The sequence below is a fragment of the Ovis canadensis genome, chromosome 16 (assembly GCF_042477335.2).
Source record: "Ovis canadensis isolate MfBH-ARS-UI-01 breed Bighorn chromosome 16, ARS-UI_OviCan_v2, whole genome shotgun sequence".
Taxonomy (NCBI): Eukaryota; Metazoa; Chordata; class Mammalia; order Artiodactyla; family Bovidae; genus Ovis; species Ovis canadensis.
In genome coordinates this window covers 15233157-15248872 of record NC_091260.1, presented here as the reverse complement: position 1 = coordinate 15248872, position 15716 = coordinate 15233157, and the positions used below count along the sequence as shown (strand labels likewise).

At 47.5% G+C, this 15716-nt stretch overlaps 1 long non-coding RNA gene across 1 annotated transcript in view; it reads right to left on the bottom strand.

Annotated features, from left to right (window-relative positions):
* Positions 1–14676, bottom strand: part of LOC138421679 (uncharacterized) — a 51906-nt gene extending 37230 nt beyond the window's left edge. Inside the window, exons 1-2 of the long non-coding RNA XR_011249592.1 lie at positions 14325–14676; positions 12043–12186 (exon numbers count right to left, since the gene is read on the bottom strand). This is a non-coding gene — a long non-coding RNA (uncharacterized lncRNA). The remainder of the gene's footprint in view (positions 1–12042; positions 12187–14324) is intronic.
* Between the last annotated feature and the right edge of the window lie 1040 nt (positions 14677–15716).

The window sequence follows — 15716 nt, the reverse complement described above, 5'->3', positions numbered from 1 at the left end:
TCCCCAAGGTCAGCCATGCACCCTGCTCTCCCAACAGCTTGCCTCTATCCATGGCCCTCCTGAACTATTTACTTCACGTCTTTGGTATCCATCAGCGTGCAGGAACCTTCCCCAACCGCCCAGCCAGGAAGTCCTGTCGCTCTCTCTCTCTCAAACAGGCTTGTGCGTCCACAACCGCTGTGTCTATTGATAGTGACCTCTGGGTCCACTGTTTGCTTCTTGCTCGTTGGTTTCCTCACCCCTTTTTGAAAAGGTGAATTTTGAGTCATAGACCTGAGGAGGTGAGGGAGCGAGGCAGGAGGACACTGGGGCAGAGTTCCCGACAGAGGGGCCAGCAGCATGGAGGGGGCTCTGACCACAGAAGCTTCTCGTCTCCACTCCTTGTCATGCCACGAGCTCCCTGCCTCTATGCCGGCTCCCCGCCAGTCCTCTCTCTGCGGTTCCAGTGTCAGTTGCTCAGCTGTGTCCAACTCTTTGCAACCCCAGGGACTGCAGCCCACCAGGCTCCTCTGTCCTTGGGATTCTCCAGGCAAGAATACCAGAGTGGTTGTCATTTCTTTCCCCAGGGGATCTTCCCACCCAGGGGTCAAACCTGAGTCTCCTACATTGCAGGCGGATTCCTTACCACGCGAGCTGAGAGGGAAGCCCTACGTATGGCTGGGGTGACTCCACAAAATATAATTCAGAACCCTTCACTTCCCTGCCCCAAACCCACCGGGAGCCTCTACCACACTCAGAACAAATACCAAAGTCCTGCCCAGGGGCCGGCAGTGTCTCTGGAGTCACGTCCTCTCTCCTGCCTCCCTGGCTCACTGCTTCCCCGCTTCTCTGCTGGGATGCTGTTTCTGGAACACACCAAGCAGGCTGCAGCCTCACAAGCTTCACCCACAGCTTCTGCTCAGGTGTCCTTCCTGGCTGCCTCGGTCTGGCTTCCTGACTTCTTACAGATGCTACCGCCTCAGGAGGACCTCCTTGACTGACTTGTCCAAGCCGGCACTCCTCACCCTCTGTCCCTTCACTCTGCTTTGTTTGTCTTCATGATACTTATCACTCCCTCCCATCATTTTATATATTTATAATATAGCTTATAATTGATCAAATGTTTACTATGTGCTGAACGCTGTTCTAAATGTCCAAGAATTAATTTGTATTCCCCTAAACGCAATGAGGATGATGTTCTTATTAACTATATTTTACAGGTTAATAACCTGAGATTCAGAGAGCTCAAGACATTTGTTTAAACTGGTGAGTGTCAGAGAGGATTCAAACCCTGGAGCGTCGGTTATTGACTACAACCCTCTAGACCAGCACTGCCCTAAAGAGCTTGGTGATGATGGAAATGTTCTGTGTCCAAAATGGCAGCTGCTGGCTATGTGTGACTGCTGACTGCTTGAAATGCTTGTAGCTGAGGAAATGAAATTTTATTTCATTTCACTTTGCTTTCAATTTAAACAGCCACATGTGGCTAGTGGCTGCCGTGTTGCACAGTAGAATCCCAGAGACCCTTATTTGTTCCGTTGCTAATGCTTTTCTCCTGCACACAGATGGAGTTTCTCTGTGCCTCAGTTTCCCTGTCTTCAGTTCAGTCGCTCAGTCGTGTCCAACTCTTTGTGACCCCATGGACTGCAGCATGCCAGGCCTCCCTGTCCATCACCATTCCTTATCTTACAGTAAAAGGCAAAAGACTTTCATGACCTGAGAGAAACCAGAGTATATCCTTATCTAACAGTGAGGAAAATAGCTTATAAGGCTCTTATGAGGATGAAATAAACATGTATATATGGCTTAGAACATAGCCTGGCACAAAGTAAATATTCAATGACTGTTAATTATTATCATCACTACTATCTTGTCATTATTTTTATCATTATAAGACCCCATAAAACTAAAGGCTTTGTTTTCTCTTGAATCTCCGTTATCTAGAATGTTTTGGCACATAGCAGGCACTCGATACATGTTTCTTGAAAGAATAAATAAGTGGATTGAATTGAATACAAGACTTGGATAAAGATCAGCAGTCACAGGCTCAACCTCTTTGGGGAGCTTGACAGGGAAAGCGAATGAGTGAAGGGTGATGGTGTAAGAGGGAAGGAGACTGAGGACTGGAAACCTGAAGAGAACATGCCCCAGGAGAGGCGTTCAAAGTCATTTCCTGGGAGCAGGGGGCAGTGCAAGGAGCGCTGTGGTCCAAGCAGAACTCCCGTAACTAAAGGACACCCACCGGTGGTGACTCTGGGGGGCTTCCTTGCTCTATAATGACGAGTCTCTGGCTCCACTTTCCAGAGGTTCAACTCTAGGCATCCTCTGAACGTGAAGCATCTAGGATCCAGCGCTCAGAAAACCAGCACCGTAGATGCTGCTGCTGCATGAAGGCATAGTCATTCAGGTTCTCACCCAGTACAGATCTTCCTGAGGGAACAGAATGGTGCCTCAGAACTTACATGTGCCAAAAAAAAAAAAAAAAAGAAAGGAAAGAATGAAATGCCACTGGCTTGGGAAACAGGAACGGCAGTCTGGGAGTCGCAGCTGAGTCGGCACCAATGGCAGGGAAAGGGCATGTCCAGAAGGAAGTCTTCTCTTGGACAGGGTTTGTGTTCCGAACACGGCGCCTGGAGTCAGATGCCATGAGCTCACCCTGGGCCATTCACTGGTTTTCTTGAAGAGACCAGCAGGTAGAGTGACCCACACCATGGAAACTGCTATTTCTTGCTCTCCTCCCAGCCGTGCATCTCCTCCCAGGTGCGTTTATGTGGGCACTGCGCAGGTGAACGTTGCCCCGGCAGGGGCTTCTCCGACGTCGGCTCGCCTCGTTTGCCTTTCACCAGTGCCCTGGGTGGTGCCGGGAATCCTGCTCTGAGAGTCAGCATCCTTCGTGAGAGTCGAGCTGCGTGATCTGTGTCACCTCTGGGCAGTAATTAGGTCAATGAGTTCTTCCAACTGAAAGAGTCTATGTCATTCATTGATTCTAAAGCAGAAGTGGCTCACTGGGACAGACCTCAGATGTGACTTCTTGGGCCCACTTGTTTGTTTCTTTTCTTTTCTTTTTTTTAAGTTAGTTAATGTATTAGTTGTAACAAATCACCACAAATGCAGTGGTTTAAAACAACATAAATTCATTATCTTACAGCTCTGGAGGGTGAAAGTCTGACTTAGGTCTCACTGGGCTAAACTAAGGGGATGTGTTCCTTCCTGAAGAGTCTAGGAGAGAATCCTTTTCCTTGCCTTTCTCAGTTGCTAGAGGCCACTCATAATTCCTTGGCCTCCTTCCTACATTTTTCAAAACCAGAAATGTTTCATCTCTCTGTGTCTTTTTTCTACAGTCACTGATCACGTTTCCCATTGACTCTTCCCTCTTCTGCCTACCTCTTCCACTTCTAAGGACCCTTGTGATTACATTGGGTCCATCCAAGTTTTCAAGATAATCTCAGTATTTTAAGGGTACTTGACTATATTCTGCCTAGCACAGTAGACTGCATTTCATTGTTTTGCAACATAAAAATCTTGCTTTTTATTTTTTATAAAAGGTCTAGCAACACTGGACCCCAACCTTACACTTCCAGGCTCCCATTACAGTATGGCTGTGATGAGCTTAGACTGAGCTGCTTCTAGCTTGCCTTAGTTCCCACCCCTCCTTATAAGCTACCTGCCTAATGTCCAGAATAAAGTACCATTTACCCTCGCCTTGGGTTACTGTTTTTCCTACCAAGCTCGCTTATCTCATCTGCATTTTTCTGCTGGCCTCTTCAGCCTTTGAGCCTGCAGCATCTCTTCTTAATTCTTAAGGGATGTCAACTTTAACGTTCTTGTTATCTGTCCATATCAGAAAAATTACATAGCTCTGTATGCAACTGACCCTACGCCACATGTGACATGGGAAAGGGGAGCTCAGTGTTGTATGCAACTCAGGAACTCACCAGCTCATTGCTGGTCTTTGAAGAGGGAGGAATGAGTCAGACACGCTCACAACAGTGAACAATGCTAACAAGAAACACCATCTCCGGTGTGCCAGGGACTGCACTTTGTGCTTACCATTTTATTTCACTGAGTCTTCACAATCACTTAATGAGGTTGATGCCATTATTCGCTTCCCCCACATCCCCCTGAAAATTGTGGCACAGAAAAGTTAAGTCGCCCAAGTTCACACAGCTGGCGTGTAACAAAGTTGGGATTCAAAACTGTTATTTTGATTTCAGAGTCTGAGTCTTGATTCCTATAAATTCTGCCTTTAGAGTGAAAGAACTATCTGCGGTTGCAAGCTTTTGAGGGATTAAACTTAGGAAGACGAGCTGGTCCAGAACGATCATTCTACCAGGACTCCAGAATAGATTTGAGTCCCTCTGAGTTTCTAGGTTCACACAGGAAGCCACGGAAAGAGGAACAAAGGCTTTCTGTCAGAGGGTCCTGCCCTCGGGAGAATTCTGGCTGTGAAGTTGTCTAGGTTGCCTGGGAGTACAAGCTGCTGGCAAGAGGGCCTGAAACTCTATAATAGATAACAAGAACAGTGGTGGAGGTTGGGGAGGAGGGAGGGAAGTTTATTTTGCACACTTCTGTTGGCTTTTCACACTTTCAATTTAGAACTGTGAACCTGTGTAACCTCCCTGGTTTAAAGATAAAGCAGACCCTCTAGTTCTAGATGGGGGCTGGAAGGACACGGGTCTGCAGAGGCCTATCAGAGAGCTGGCCACATGCTCCAGCATGTTCCCACCCGAGTTTAATTTGGGGCTTCTTCCTGGGGCAAACAGGAGACCGATTTCTTGCTAAGTGTAAACAGAGTCACATTTGCCAGAACAAAGCAAGCATAGACAATTCTTCTTAATGGGGGCAGATGAGACCTCATAGGAGAAAGCTGACCGAAGCATCCCTGTAACCTGGTGAGCACTCTGCACCTCTGTGCCCCCATTTTCCAGGGACGGCCCTGGAGTTTGCCTGCTGTGCCAGTGTATTGTTAATTGTGCCCCTTCCACTTCCAGAAGCTTCCAGCTTCCATACCGCGAATGACCACCCTCCAGCGAACAAGCAGCACCGACACACGTGCACTGCCTCGCGTGAAGCCGATAGCGAGCGGGAGGCTGCCGCGTAGCACCGGGGCTGCAGCTCGGCGCTCTGTGATGGCCTAGGGGGTGGCATAGGGCTCGGGGTGCAGTGCAGTTCAGTTCAGTCGCTCAGTCGTGTCTGACTCTTTGCGACCCCATGAATCGCAGCACGCCAGGCCTCCCTGTCCATCACCAACTCCCGGAGTTCAATCAGACTCACGTCCGTTGAGTCAGTGATGCCATCCAGCCGTCTCATCCTCTGTCGTCCCCTTTTCCTCCTGCCCCCAATCCCTCCCAGCATCAGAGTCTTTTCCAATGAGTCAACTCTTCACATGAGGGGGCCAAAGTACTGGAGCTTCAGCTTTAGCATCATTCCTTCCAAAGAAATCCCAGGGCTGATCTCCTTCAGAATGGACTGGTTGGATCTCCTTGCAGTCCAAGGGACCCTCAAGAGTCTTCTCCAACACCACAGTTCAAACGCATCAATTCTTCGGCACTCAGCCTTCTTCATAGTCCAACTCTCACATCCATACATGACCACAGGAAAAACCATAGCCTTGACTAGACGGACCTTAGTCGGCAAAGTAATGTCTCTGCTTTTGAATACACTATCTAGGTTGGTCATAACTTTTCTTCCAAGGAGTAAGCGTCTTTCAATTTCATGGCTGCAATCACCATCTGCAGTGATTTTGGAGCCCCAAAAATAAAGTCTGACACTATTTCCACTGTTTTCCCATCTATTTCCCATGAAGTGATGGGACTGGATGCCATGATCTTTGTTTTCTGATGTTGAGCTTTAAGCCAACTTTTTCACTCTCCTCTTTCACTTTCATCAAGAGGCTTTTTAGTTCTTCTTCACTTTCTGCCATAAGGGTGGTGTCATCTGCATGTCTGAGGTTATTGATATTTCTCCTGGCAATCTTGATTCCAGCTTGTGGTTCTTCCAGCCCAGCATTTCGCATGACATACTCTGCATATAAGTTAAATAAGCAGAGTAACAATATATAGCCTTGACATGCTCCTTTTCCTATTTGGAACCAGTCTGTTGTTCCATGTCCATTTCTAACTGTTGCTTCCTGACCTGCATACAGATTTCTCAAGAGGCAGGTCAGGTGGTCTTTGGGGTGCAAAGGAGATTCAAAAGGATGGGATATAAGTATACACATAGCCAATTCATGTTGCTGTACAACAGGAACCAACACAACATCGTAAAGCAATTATCCTCCAGTTAAAAATAAATTTAAAATAATCTCTGTGAATAAATAAGTTTCGGAATAAATACTTGATATCATGTTATAGGCATATCTCATTTTATTGTGCTTTGTAGATATTGCATTTTTTAAATTGAAGGTTTGTGGCAACCCTGTGCTGAGCAAATCTAATGGTACCATCTTCCAAAAGCATTTGTTCACTTCATGTCTCTGTATCATATTTTGGGAGTTCTCATAATATTTCAAAGCCCGATTCTATTTGTTATGGTGATCTGGGCTCTTACAATGACACACTGCAGTCTCAGGTTAGCATTTTTAGCAGTAAAACTGTTAAAAATTAAGGTATGTACATTCTTTCTTTTTAAACATAAGGTTATTGCACACTTGATAGGCTACAGGTTAAATGTAAACATAACTTTTATGTGCACCAGGAAACCAAAAAATTCATGCGACTTGCTTTATTGTGAAATTTAATGTACTGTGGTGGTCTGAAACCAACCCTGCTGTACCTCTGAGGTCTGCCTGCATCTGTCTTTTTTGTTTTGATTCCAAGAGAAACTGACAAAATTAATCAGTGACTGAGAGCATCATAGAAAGTTAGAGCTGAAAGGAAGCTCCAGAAATTTTCTGGAGAAAGGGAACAAACCCGTGACAGCTGTACTTTATGCCAGACACGGTTCAGGCACAAGACACGTGCAATTTCATTTGCCACACGATTGTCCAGAGAGACGCTGAGCATTACCAGTTTCTGTCAAAGATGAGGGAACTCCATACAGGGCTCAAGGCCAGACACCCAGTTGATGGTATGCCTCTGATTAGAATCTAAGCCAGGAATTCTCCATCTCTGGACCCCACAATCTCTTCCTTACCCCCAGGCCTCCTCTTTTTCTTCCCCTTGACATTCTGGGGACAAATGGAAGAGGAATGCATATGTACCTTGGAAGAGTTACGGATGTTTTGCTGTTGTTGTGCTATGATCTGAATGTTTTGTCCCCCAAAGCTGACATACTGAAATCCTAACCCCCAGCGTGCTGGCACTGGGAGGTGGGGCTGTTAGGAAAGGCTTAGATCAAAGCCTCTTGCAAATAGGATTAATGCCCTAATAAAAGATACCCTAGAGAGTTCCCTCTCCCCTTCTACCACACGAGGACACAGTGAGCATGTGTTATGAGCTGGGAAGTGGGCTCTCATCAGAACACAACCATGCTGGCGCCTTGATCTTGAACTTCCAGGCCCCAGAACTGTGAGAGAAAATTTCTGTTGTTTTAAGCCGCTGAGTCTGCAGTGTTTTGTTTCAGCAGCCTGAACTAAGACAGGTTGCAAGCAATAGAACCCAACTTCGTGCTATCTGAGCAACAGAGTAGTTTATTAGAAGGATACAGGGTAGCTCATGTTATTCAAAAGGATGGTTTAAGAACCAGACTTGAGTACAAAGATGCTGGACAACTCCAGGGGTCTCCACAGCAAAGGGACATAGATTTCTTCAGGGTCTCAGGATAAAATGAATGAGGGCTGGTCACTCTCTCCCCTACTTTACTCCTCTCCTGGGCCCCCATCCCATCCCCACTCAGCCTGAGCCTGTCATCCCAGGTCAGTGTCCCCTTACCTGTGGCCACTGTCAGGAGAGTCAGTGAGCGTCAGCTACTAACCCCGCATTAGCATTGCTAACCTTTTTTTTTTTTTTTAATTAGAGAAAAATGTAGGTACACCAAGAATCATTTATTTATTTTTAAAGATCTAATGAAATGAGATGGGCTTCCCTGGGGGCTCAGACGGTAAAGCGTCTGTCTGCAATGCGGGAGACCCGGGTTCAATTCCTGGGTCGGGAAGATCCCCTGGAGAAGGAAATGCCGAGCCACTCCAGCACTCTTGCCTGGAAAATTCCATGGACTGAGGAACCTGGTAGGCTACAGTCCATGGGGTCGCAAAGAGTCGGACGTGACTAAGCGACTTCACTTTCACTTTCAATGAAATGAGAGCTTATCATAAAAATAATAAAACTGAGAAGGAAATTTGGTTGTTTCCGTGGCTTGTAACTTTTTAAAATAACAAGTGGAATTATGGCTGATAAATTATATTATCGCCTATTATCAGGAAAAGCAACAGCAGGACATTTCATGGACAGTGGGGGCATTAACATATTTCAAGGAGCTATATACTTAAATTATATAGATATGTCAAACATACCTTAATAAAACTGGAAGATATAAAGAAAAATAAAAAACACTCCCTAAAATATCTTACCTATGTCAACACAACCTATGCAAGGTTAAACATTTCCTCCCATTTAACAATGTTTCTCCAAAATCAGGTTGATTATATTCTTTGCAGCCAAAGATGGAGAAGCTCTATACAGTTGGCAAAAACAAGCCTGGGAGCTGACTGTGGCTCAGATCATGAGCTCCATATTGCCAAATTCAGACTGAAATTGAAGAAAGTGGAGAAAACCACTAGACCATTCAGGTATGACCTAAATCAAATCCCTTATGACTATACAGTGGAACTGAGAAATAGATTTAAAGGCCTAGATCTGATAGACAGAGTGCCTGATGAACTATGGATGGAGGTTCGTGACATTGTACAGGAGACAGGGATCAAGACCATCTCCAAGAAAAAGAAACACAAAAAAGCAAAATGGCTGTCTGAGAAGCCCTTACAAATAGCTGTGAGAAGAAGGGAAGCGAAAAGCAAAGGAGAAAAGGAAAGATATATCAATTTGAATGCAGAGTTCCAAAGAATAGCAAGGAGAGAAGCCTTCTTCAGTGATCAGTGCAAATAAATTGAGGAAAACAATAGAATGGGAAAGACTAGAGATCTCTTCAAGAAAATTAGAGATACCAAGGGAACATTTCATGCAAAGATGGGCTCAATACAGGACAGAAATGGTATGGACCTAACAGAAGCAGAAGATATTAAGAAGAGGTGGCAAGAATACACAGAAGAACTGTACAAAAAAGATCTTCACGACCCAGATAATCATGATGGTGTGATCACTCATCTAGAGCCAGACATCCTGGAATGTGAAGTCAAGTGGGCCTTAGGAAGCATCACTATGAACAAAGCTAGTGGAGGTGATGGAATTCCAGTTGAGCTGTTTCAAATTCTGAAAGATGATGCTGTGAGAGTGCTGCACTCAATATGCCAGCACATTTGGAAAACTCAGCAGAGGCCACAGGACTGGAAAAGGTCAGCTTTCATTCCAGTCCCAAAGAAAGGCAATGCCAAAGAATGCTCAAACTACCTCACAGTTGCACTCATCTCACACTCTAGTAAAGTAATGCTCAAAATTCTCCAAGCCAGGCTTCAGCAATATGTGAACTGTGAACTTCCAGATGTTCAAGCTGGTTTTAGAAGAGGCAGAGGAACCAGAGATCCAATTGCCAACATCCGCTGGATCATGGAAAAAGCAAGAGAGTTCCAGAAAAACATCTATTTCTGCTTTATAGACTATGCCAAAGCCTTTGACTGTGTGGATCACAATAAACTGTGGAAAATTCTGAAAGAGATGGGAATACCAGACCACCTGACCTGCCTCTTGAGAAATCTGTATGCAGGTCAGGAAGCAACAGTTAGAAATGGACATGGAACAACAGACTGGTTCCAAATAGGAAAAGGAGTACGTCAAGGCTGTATATTGTCACCCCGCTTATTTAACTTATATGCAGAGTATGTCATGCGAAATGCTGGGCTGGAGGAAGCACAAGCCAGAATCAAGATTGCTGGGAGCAATATCAATAACCTCAGATATGCAGATGACACCACCCTTATGGCAGAAAGTGAAGAAGAACTAAAAAGCCTCTTGATGAAAGTGAAAGAGGAGAGTGAAAATCTTGACTTAAAGCTCAACATTCAGAAAACTATGATCATGGCATCTGGTCCCATCACTTCATGGTAAATAGATGGGGAAACAGTGGAAACAGTGGTTGACTTTATTTTTCTGGACTCCAAAATCACTGCAGATGGTGATTGCAGCCATGAAATTAAAAGACGCTTACTCCTTGGAAGGAAAGTTATGACCAACCTAAACAGCGTATTAAAAAGCAGAGCCATTACTTTGCTGACAAAGGTCTGTCTAGTCAAGGCTATGGTTTTTCCAGTAGTCATGTATGGATGTGAGAGTTGGACTATAAAGAAAGATAAGCACAGAAGAATTGATGCTTTTGAACTGTGGTGTTGGAAAAGACTTCTGAGAGTCCCTTGGACTTCAAGGAGATCCAACCAGTCCATCCTAAAGGAGATCAGTCCTGGGTGTTCATTGGAAGGACTGATGTTGAAGCTGAAACTCCAATACTTTGGCCACCTGATGCAAAGTGCTGACTCATTTGAAAAGACTCTGATGCTGAGAAAGATTGAGGGCAGGAGGAGAAGAGGATGACAGAGGATGAGATGGTTGGATGGCATCACCAACTCAATGGACATGGGTTTGGGTAGACTCCAGGTGTTGGTGATGAACAGGGAGGCCTGGCGTGCTGTGTGCGGTTCATGGGATTGCAAAGAGTCGGACACAACTGAGCCACTGAACTGAACAATGTTTGTCATGCAATTCAACAGCAAATAATTTTTGATTCAACCCTAATAGTTGTTGGCATCTCTCTCTTTATATTATGAAATAACAAATCCTTCAGGTTAATTTGAGATTGAAATTATATTTTGTATAGGGTTTGTATTGGAGGGTTTGTATCGGAGAAGGCAAAACACCAAAAATTGTCAAAATGACAAAAGATTTGAGAACTCAAAGGCAAAAGATCCTTCTTTCATAGCCTAAAGAATATGGTTGGTACTAATTGTTCTAGGGCTTCCCAGGTGGCTCAGGGGTTAAGAATCCTCCTGCCAATGAAGGAAATGCAGAAGACGCATGTTCCAACCCTGGGTCGAGAAGATCCCCTGGAGGAGGAAATGGTAACCCACTCCAGTATTCTTGCCTGGGGAGTCTCATGGACAGAGAAGCCTGGTGGGCTATAGTTCACAGGGTCGCAAAGAGTCAGACACAACTGAGTGACTGAACAGACGTGCACACACAAACTCTTCTAGATAAATACTGGTTATTCACCAGGTAAAATGTCCATCTTTGGAAACAACATCTCTCAGCGGAAAGAGTCATAGCATCAGACAGGTTTGGTTTCAAATCCTTCTAGCTATCTGTGAGGCCTTGGACAAGCATTCGCTCTTTCTTACAATCTGTAAAATGCGCACATATGCCCCTATCTTTCTTTTGCAAAGAGCAGTCAAATAGATCACATAGTATTATAGAAGAAGATTCTAGAATTTCTTTTCTTCAAACCCGTGAGGTTTCACAGAAGGGCTGGATCGACAAATTACCTGTTTTCTAGATGCATCCTCTTTGCTCCAAAACCCTAATGCACTCCTTCTAAGGGATCCGTTGTCTGTAGGAACAGAGTCGTGGGAAACTCTGACCTTCACCCATAGGAAGGTGTAATGGACTGAAGAGACCAAACAAGGTGCCTCTGCTATTTGGAAGGTGCACTCTGGGTCAAAAATCTGGAAGGTCAGATACAAAACTGATGGTCAGGGCCCTGATATGGTCAAGGAAGCCAACATCAGGGGCTCTAGAAATAGCATGGTGGCCACAAGCACCAGGGCTACACTGAGGCAGGAACATTCAGAGTGAACACCAACAGCTAAGTGACTTGTCAAGACAGGAGAGACAAGTGAGAGAAGAACAGACGGAAATCTGCCTGGCCCTGAGTTGGCACTCGCCCTCCATACTGACTCGCCATGGAAACTTGGGCACGTGAATTCTGGTCTCTCAGGGTCTATAAAATTGCTTATCTACTTACTCATAGGTCTTTTGTGAGGATGAAATGCGCTGAGAGCTATAACAGATTTGATCCATGCCGGGCTGCTGGGCTTGTCGGCTGCAAATCTCTTCATCTCAGGGGCAGGTGGAGCTTCCCAGATGGCACTAGTGGTCAAGAACTCACCTGCCAATGCAAGAGACAGAAGAGTAGCTTCCATTTCTGGGCTGGGAAGATACCCTGGATGAAGACACGGCAACCCACTCCAGTATTCCTGCCTGGAGAATCGCCGTGGACAGAGGAGCCTGGCGGGCTACGGTGCATGGGGTCACAAAGGGTGGGACACAGCTGAAGCAGCTGAGCACACAGGGGTGGGCATGCTCTCCCTGGGAGGGTGGGCTAGAGTGGGCCACAGTCACTTTTGTGGGGCTTCGGGGAACATTGCTTTTCTTGCATGCACTCTACCCCTCCTCCATTGCCTTTCTCCAGCTGGCCTGGGCAGGGGGAGGAGGAGGAGGAGGCAAGGTTTTTTTTCTCCTCTATCAAGCTGAGAAGCCTGCCTTCCCCTCTCTGGCTCCCTGCCCACAGCCTACCCACCCTTGCGGGCACTTGGGGAGTTTCCTTTCACGGCAGAGCTATCTGGGGATAGGCTGCCCACAGTGAAATATAGGGCAAATGAGGAAGACAGGCTTGACAGGAAGTCCAAATAAGCACTTCCTCCCACCCACCTTCCACATTCTGACGCACCTCAGCCAAAACAGCCGAGAAAGAGAGACACAGAGAGAGGATGAAAAATACACATTTTATGCAAAGAATGAAATTGTCAGCTCTGAGGAAGTGGAAACTATTGCCGCTCATTACCTCACAAGCAGCGACTGGTTCATGCTTTCCTGCTGCGTATCCAGGGATGGGTGGGGGGTGGTGACTGTGTCCAGACAGGGGTGGTCGCCAGGACACAAACCGCAGGGCGGCCTGGAGAAGCGCTGCCCTGGGGCTCGCCTGAGCCGCTCCGCGCACTCCCGCTCCAGCCTCCAGGAGCACGGGGAGGAGCGTCCCTGCACACGGGCGGCCGCTGCAGGCCTGGCCTTCCTGGAACGCACGCCCCAGGCAGGGCCCGCTCTGTCTAGTGTACGCGGCGTGGTGCAGAGGACGGCCAGCTCACCGAACGGCCAGGCAGGGCCCGCTCTGTCTAGTGTACGCGGCGTGGTGCAGAGGACGGCCCGCTCACCGAACGGCCAGGACCCCGTCCTGTGCCCCCGTTTGGAACCTCCTGTGTGGGTGGAGCCCTCAGTATCCAGAGGGATTGCACACAGAGAGTGCTTCCAGCGCCGGCCTCGGAGAGCAGAGCAGAGAATGGGCTTCTCCCTGGGAGGTGACAGCTACAGCTCTTCTTCCCACTATAGACAAACATGGACAGGCCCCAAGGAAAACTTCCAGGAGCGATTCGCCTTGGCCCCAGGGGATGTATGGAGCCTTAACAGGTTGGTGGAGGTGAAACTGGAGTGAACCCTTGTGAGGGCACTCTCTCCATGGCCCGCAGTGCCCCAAGGTGCCACTGTCTCTGGGCCACAGGCCACCACCTGGTCTCTTTTCCCCAGCCAATACCCTCTGTCCAAATCACATCAGAATAAGCATGTCCTGCCTTCCACTTTTCAGCTCCGTGGGTCCCTCTCCTAAACGCGTCAACACGGGCTCTCCTTCATGGTCTCTATGTTTCCATTCCCCCCTGGTCCTCAAGCGACAGCTCCCATCCCTGGCCCCCAACCCCGCCCCCCACCCCCACCCCCAGGCTGCAACCCACAAGCCTCTTCTAGCAAATGGCGTTTTTCTCACTTCTAAAATTAGCTGTGAAGAAAGGCAGTTATCTCCTCATCAAATTCTTCTGTGGGTTAGTAGGAAAAAGAGCTGCAAGTCTGGACCGGGCAGGGTGGGGTAGGGGGCACATTAGGAGATCCTCCTCTCACTCTGGGTTGCAGTGCACACTGCTCCCATAGCCACCTTTTGTCTCTAAGCCCTAAAGATCTGACATGTTGCTCCCTGCAAGGTTTGCTTTCTTGTCCACAGGCTCTGTTGGATGTACATTTAAGATCCCTACCCCAAGAGCCCCCATCCCCATGCACTGATATGAATTGCTGTTATTGCGCACAGACCATTGACCATCACCCTAACCTGGAGAAAGAGATTACAAAGCCTTAGAAGGCCTTCACAACCTTTCAGTTTGAGCAAAACCCCTCATGAGTTCTGCTTTTCCCTCTTGCTGGAGGAGAGAGAGATGGGAGAGGGTGTCCACCCCCAAGCCACGGCTCTACCTCACCTAGCCTTACCTGCTCCCTGCTCTCTGCTCTACTTCGTGCTTGAAGTCAAGCCCACTGTGAGCTGGCCCCAGCCTTCCTCGCCGCAGCATCTCCTCTGCTCTCACGACTGCCCATTTTATAGGTGCGGAACTTGAGGCCAGGCCAAGTGAGCTGAGCTGCCCCAGGTTACTCTGGCCTTCCTGGTATCCTGAGCCTCTCTTGGGGTCCAGCTAGCCCCGCCCCTGGAACTTCTGGAATTCTCCAGCCAGGGATAGGAGCTGTGAAACTCGTGAGTGTCGGGAAATCACCGAGGACTGGGGAAGTGGGAAGGCTCCAGCCTGAAGCAGCCCACTTCCCCTTGCGCCACCTGCATTCCTGGCCCAGCTCCCCGTTTTGGGGAGTGGGTCTATGACGCTGTGGGGAAGGGGGCACCGAAGAACTGCCCTGGAGAAAGTACTGCGTCCTCTTCTTAACCAGCCCTGGTCGCCAGCCTTGCCTGCTTTTCGTGGAAGGCAGACTGATAGAGAGGACGCTGCATAGGCTCTGGAGAGCCAGCCGGGTTTGAACCTCTGCTCCACCTTGTGCAATTTATGGAACATCTCAGAGTCCCAAGGTGGCACAGAGGTCAAGGGCAGGGGCTCTGGACTCAGAGACAGTTCCAGACAAGACCTGCTGCACCACCTACCTGCTGGGTGCAAGGGTGGCAAGAAGCTTTACCTCCGGAGCCTGAGTTTTCCCTTCTGTGAGCAGGAGTGATACAGTGCCCACAATCAGTGCAGAGTCCTCGGGCTGCTCCTTTGCACAGTGATCCTTGGTGACTCCCGTTGTCATCACTGTCACGCAGGTTTCTTAACCGCTATGTCTCTCTTTTACGTGGGTCTAGAGATTGTCCATCTTGGCCACATTCATTGGATAATTCTTCCAAAAGAACCTCATGTTTAGCTGTAAGTTAATTCCAACTTCTGATTTTCTGTAGATTTGGATTCTTGTGAGTATGGTAAACGTCATTTAAAAAATTGCTTCTCTTTCTGAGGATGATCTCGAATGTTCCTTTCCACAGGGGTGCACAGGTGTGGAATGTTTTGTTTGCTCATGAAGCATAGCCCAAGACACACTCCAGACCATGCCACGTCACATATCACACACAGGTTCAGAATGCCTTCCCTCAGCTGCCTCTTCCAAGGCCCTGCTTAAATCCCAGCTAATTCCATGATATCTTCTTTGACTTCTTTATGTGGAGCCACTTATCTCTCTTCCTCTCTTTTCAAATGGGCTTTTTATCATTTGCTGCTCTTCTGGGGATTTAAAAAGTGAAGGGGCCTCTCCCATCCGTGGTAGAACTTTTGAGCAGCAGGCCATGCTTCCTAGGGCATGGTCAGTTGCAGAGAGCACTGAGGTTCCAGCCCTGTGAGAAGTGCTCGG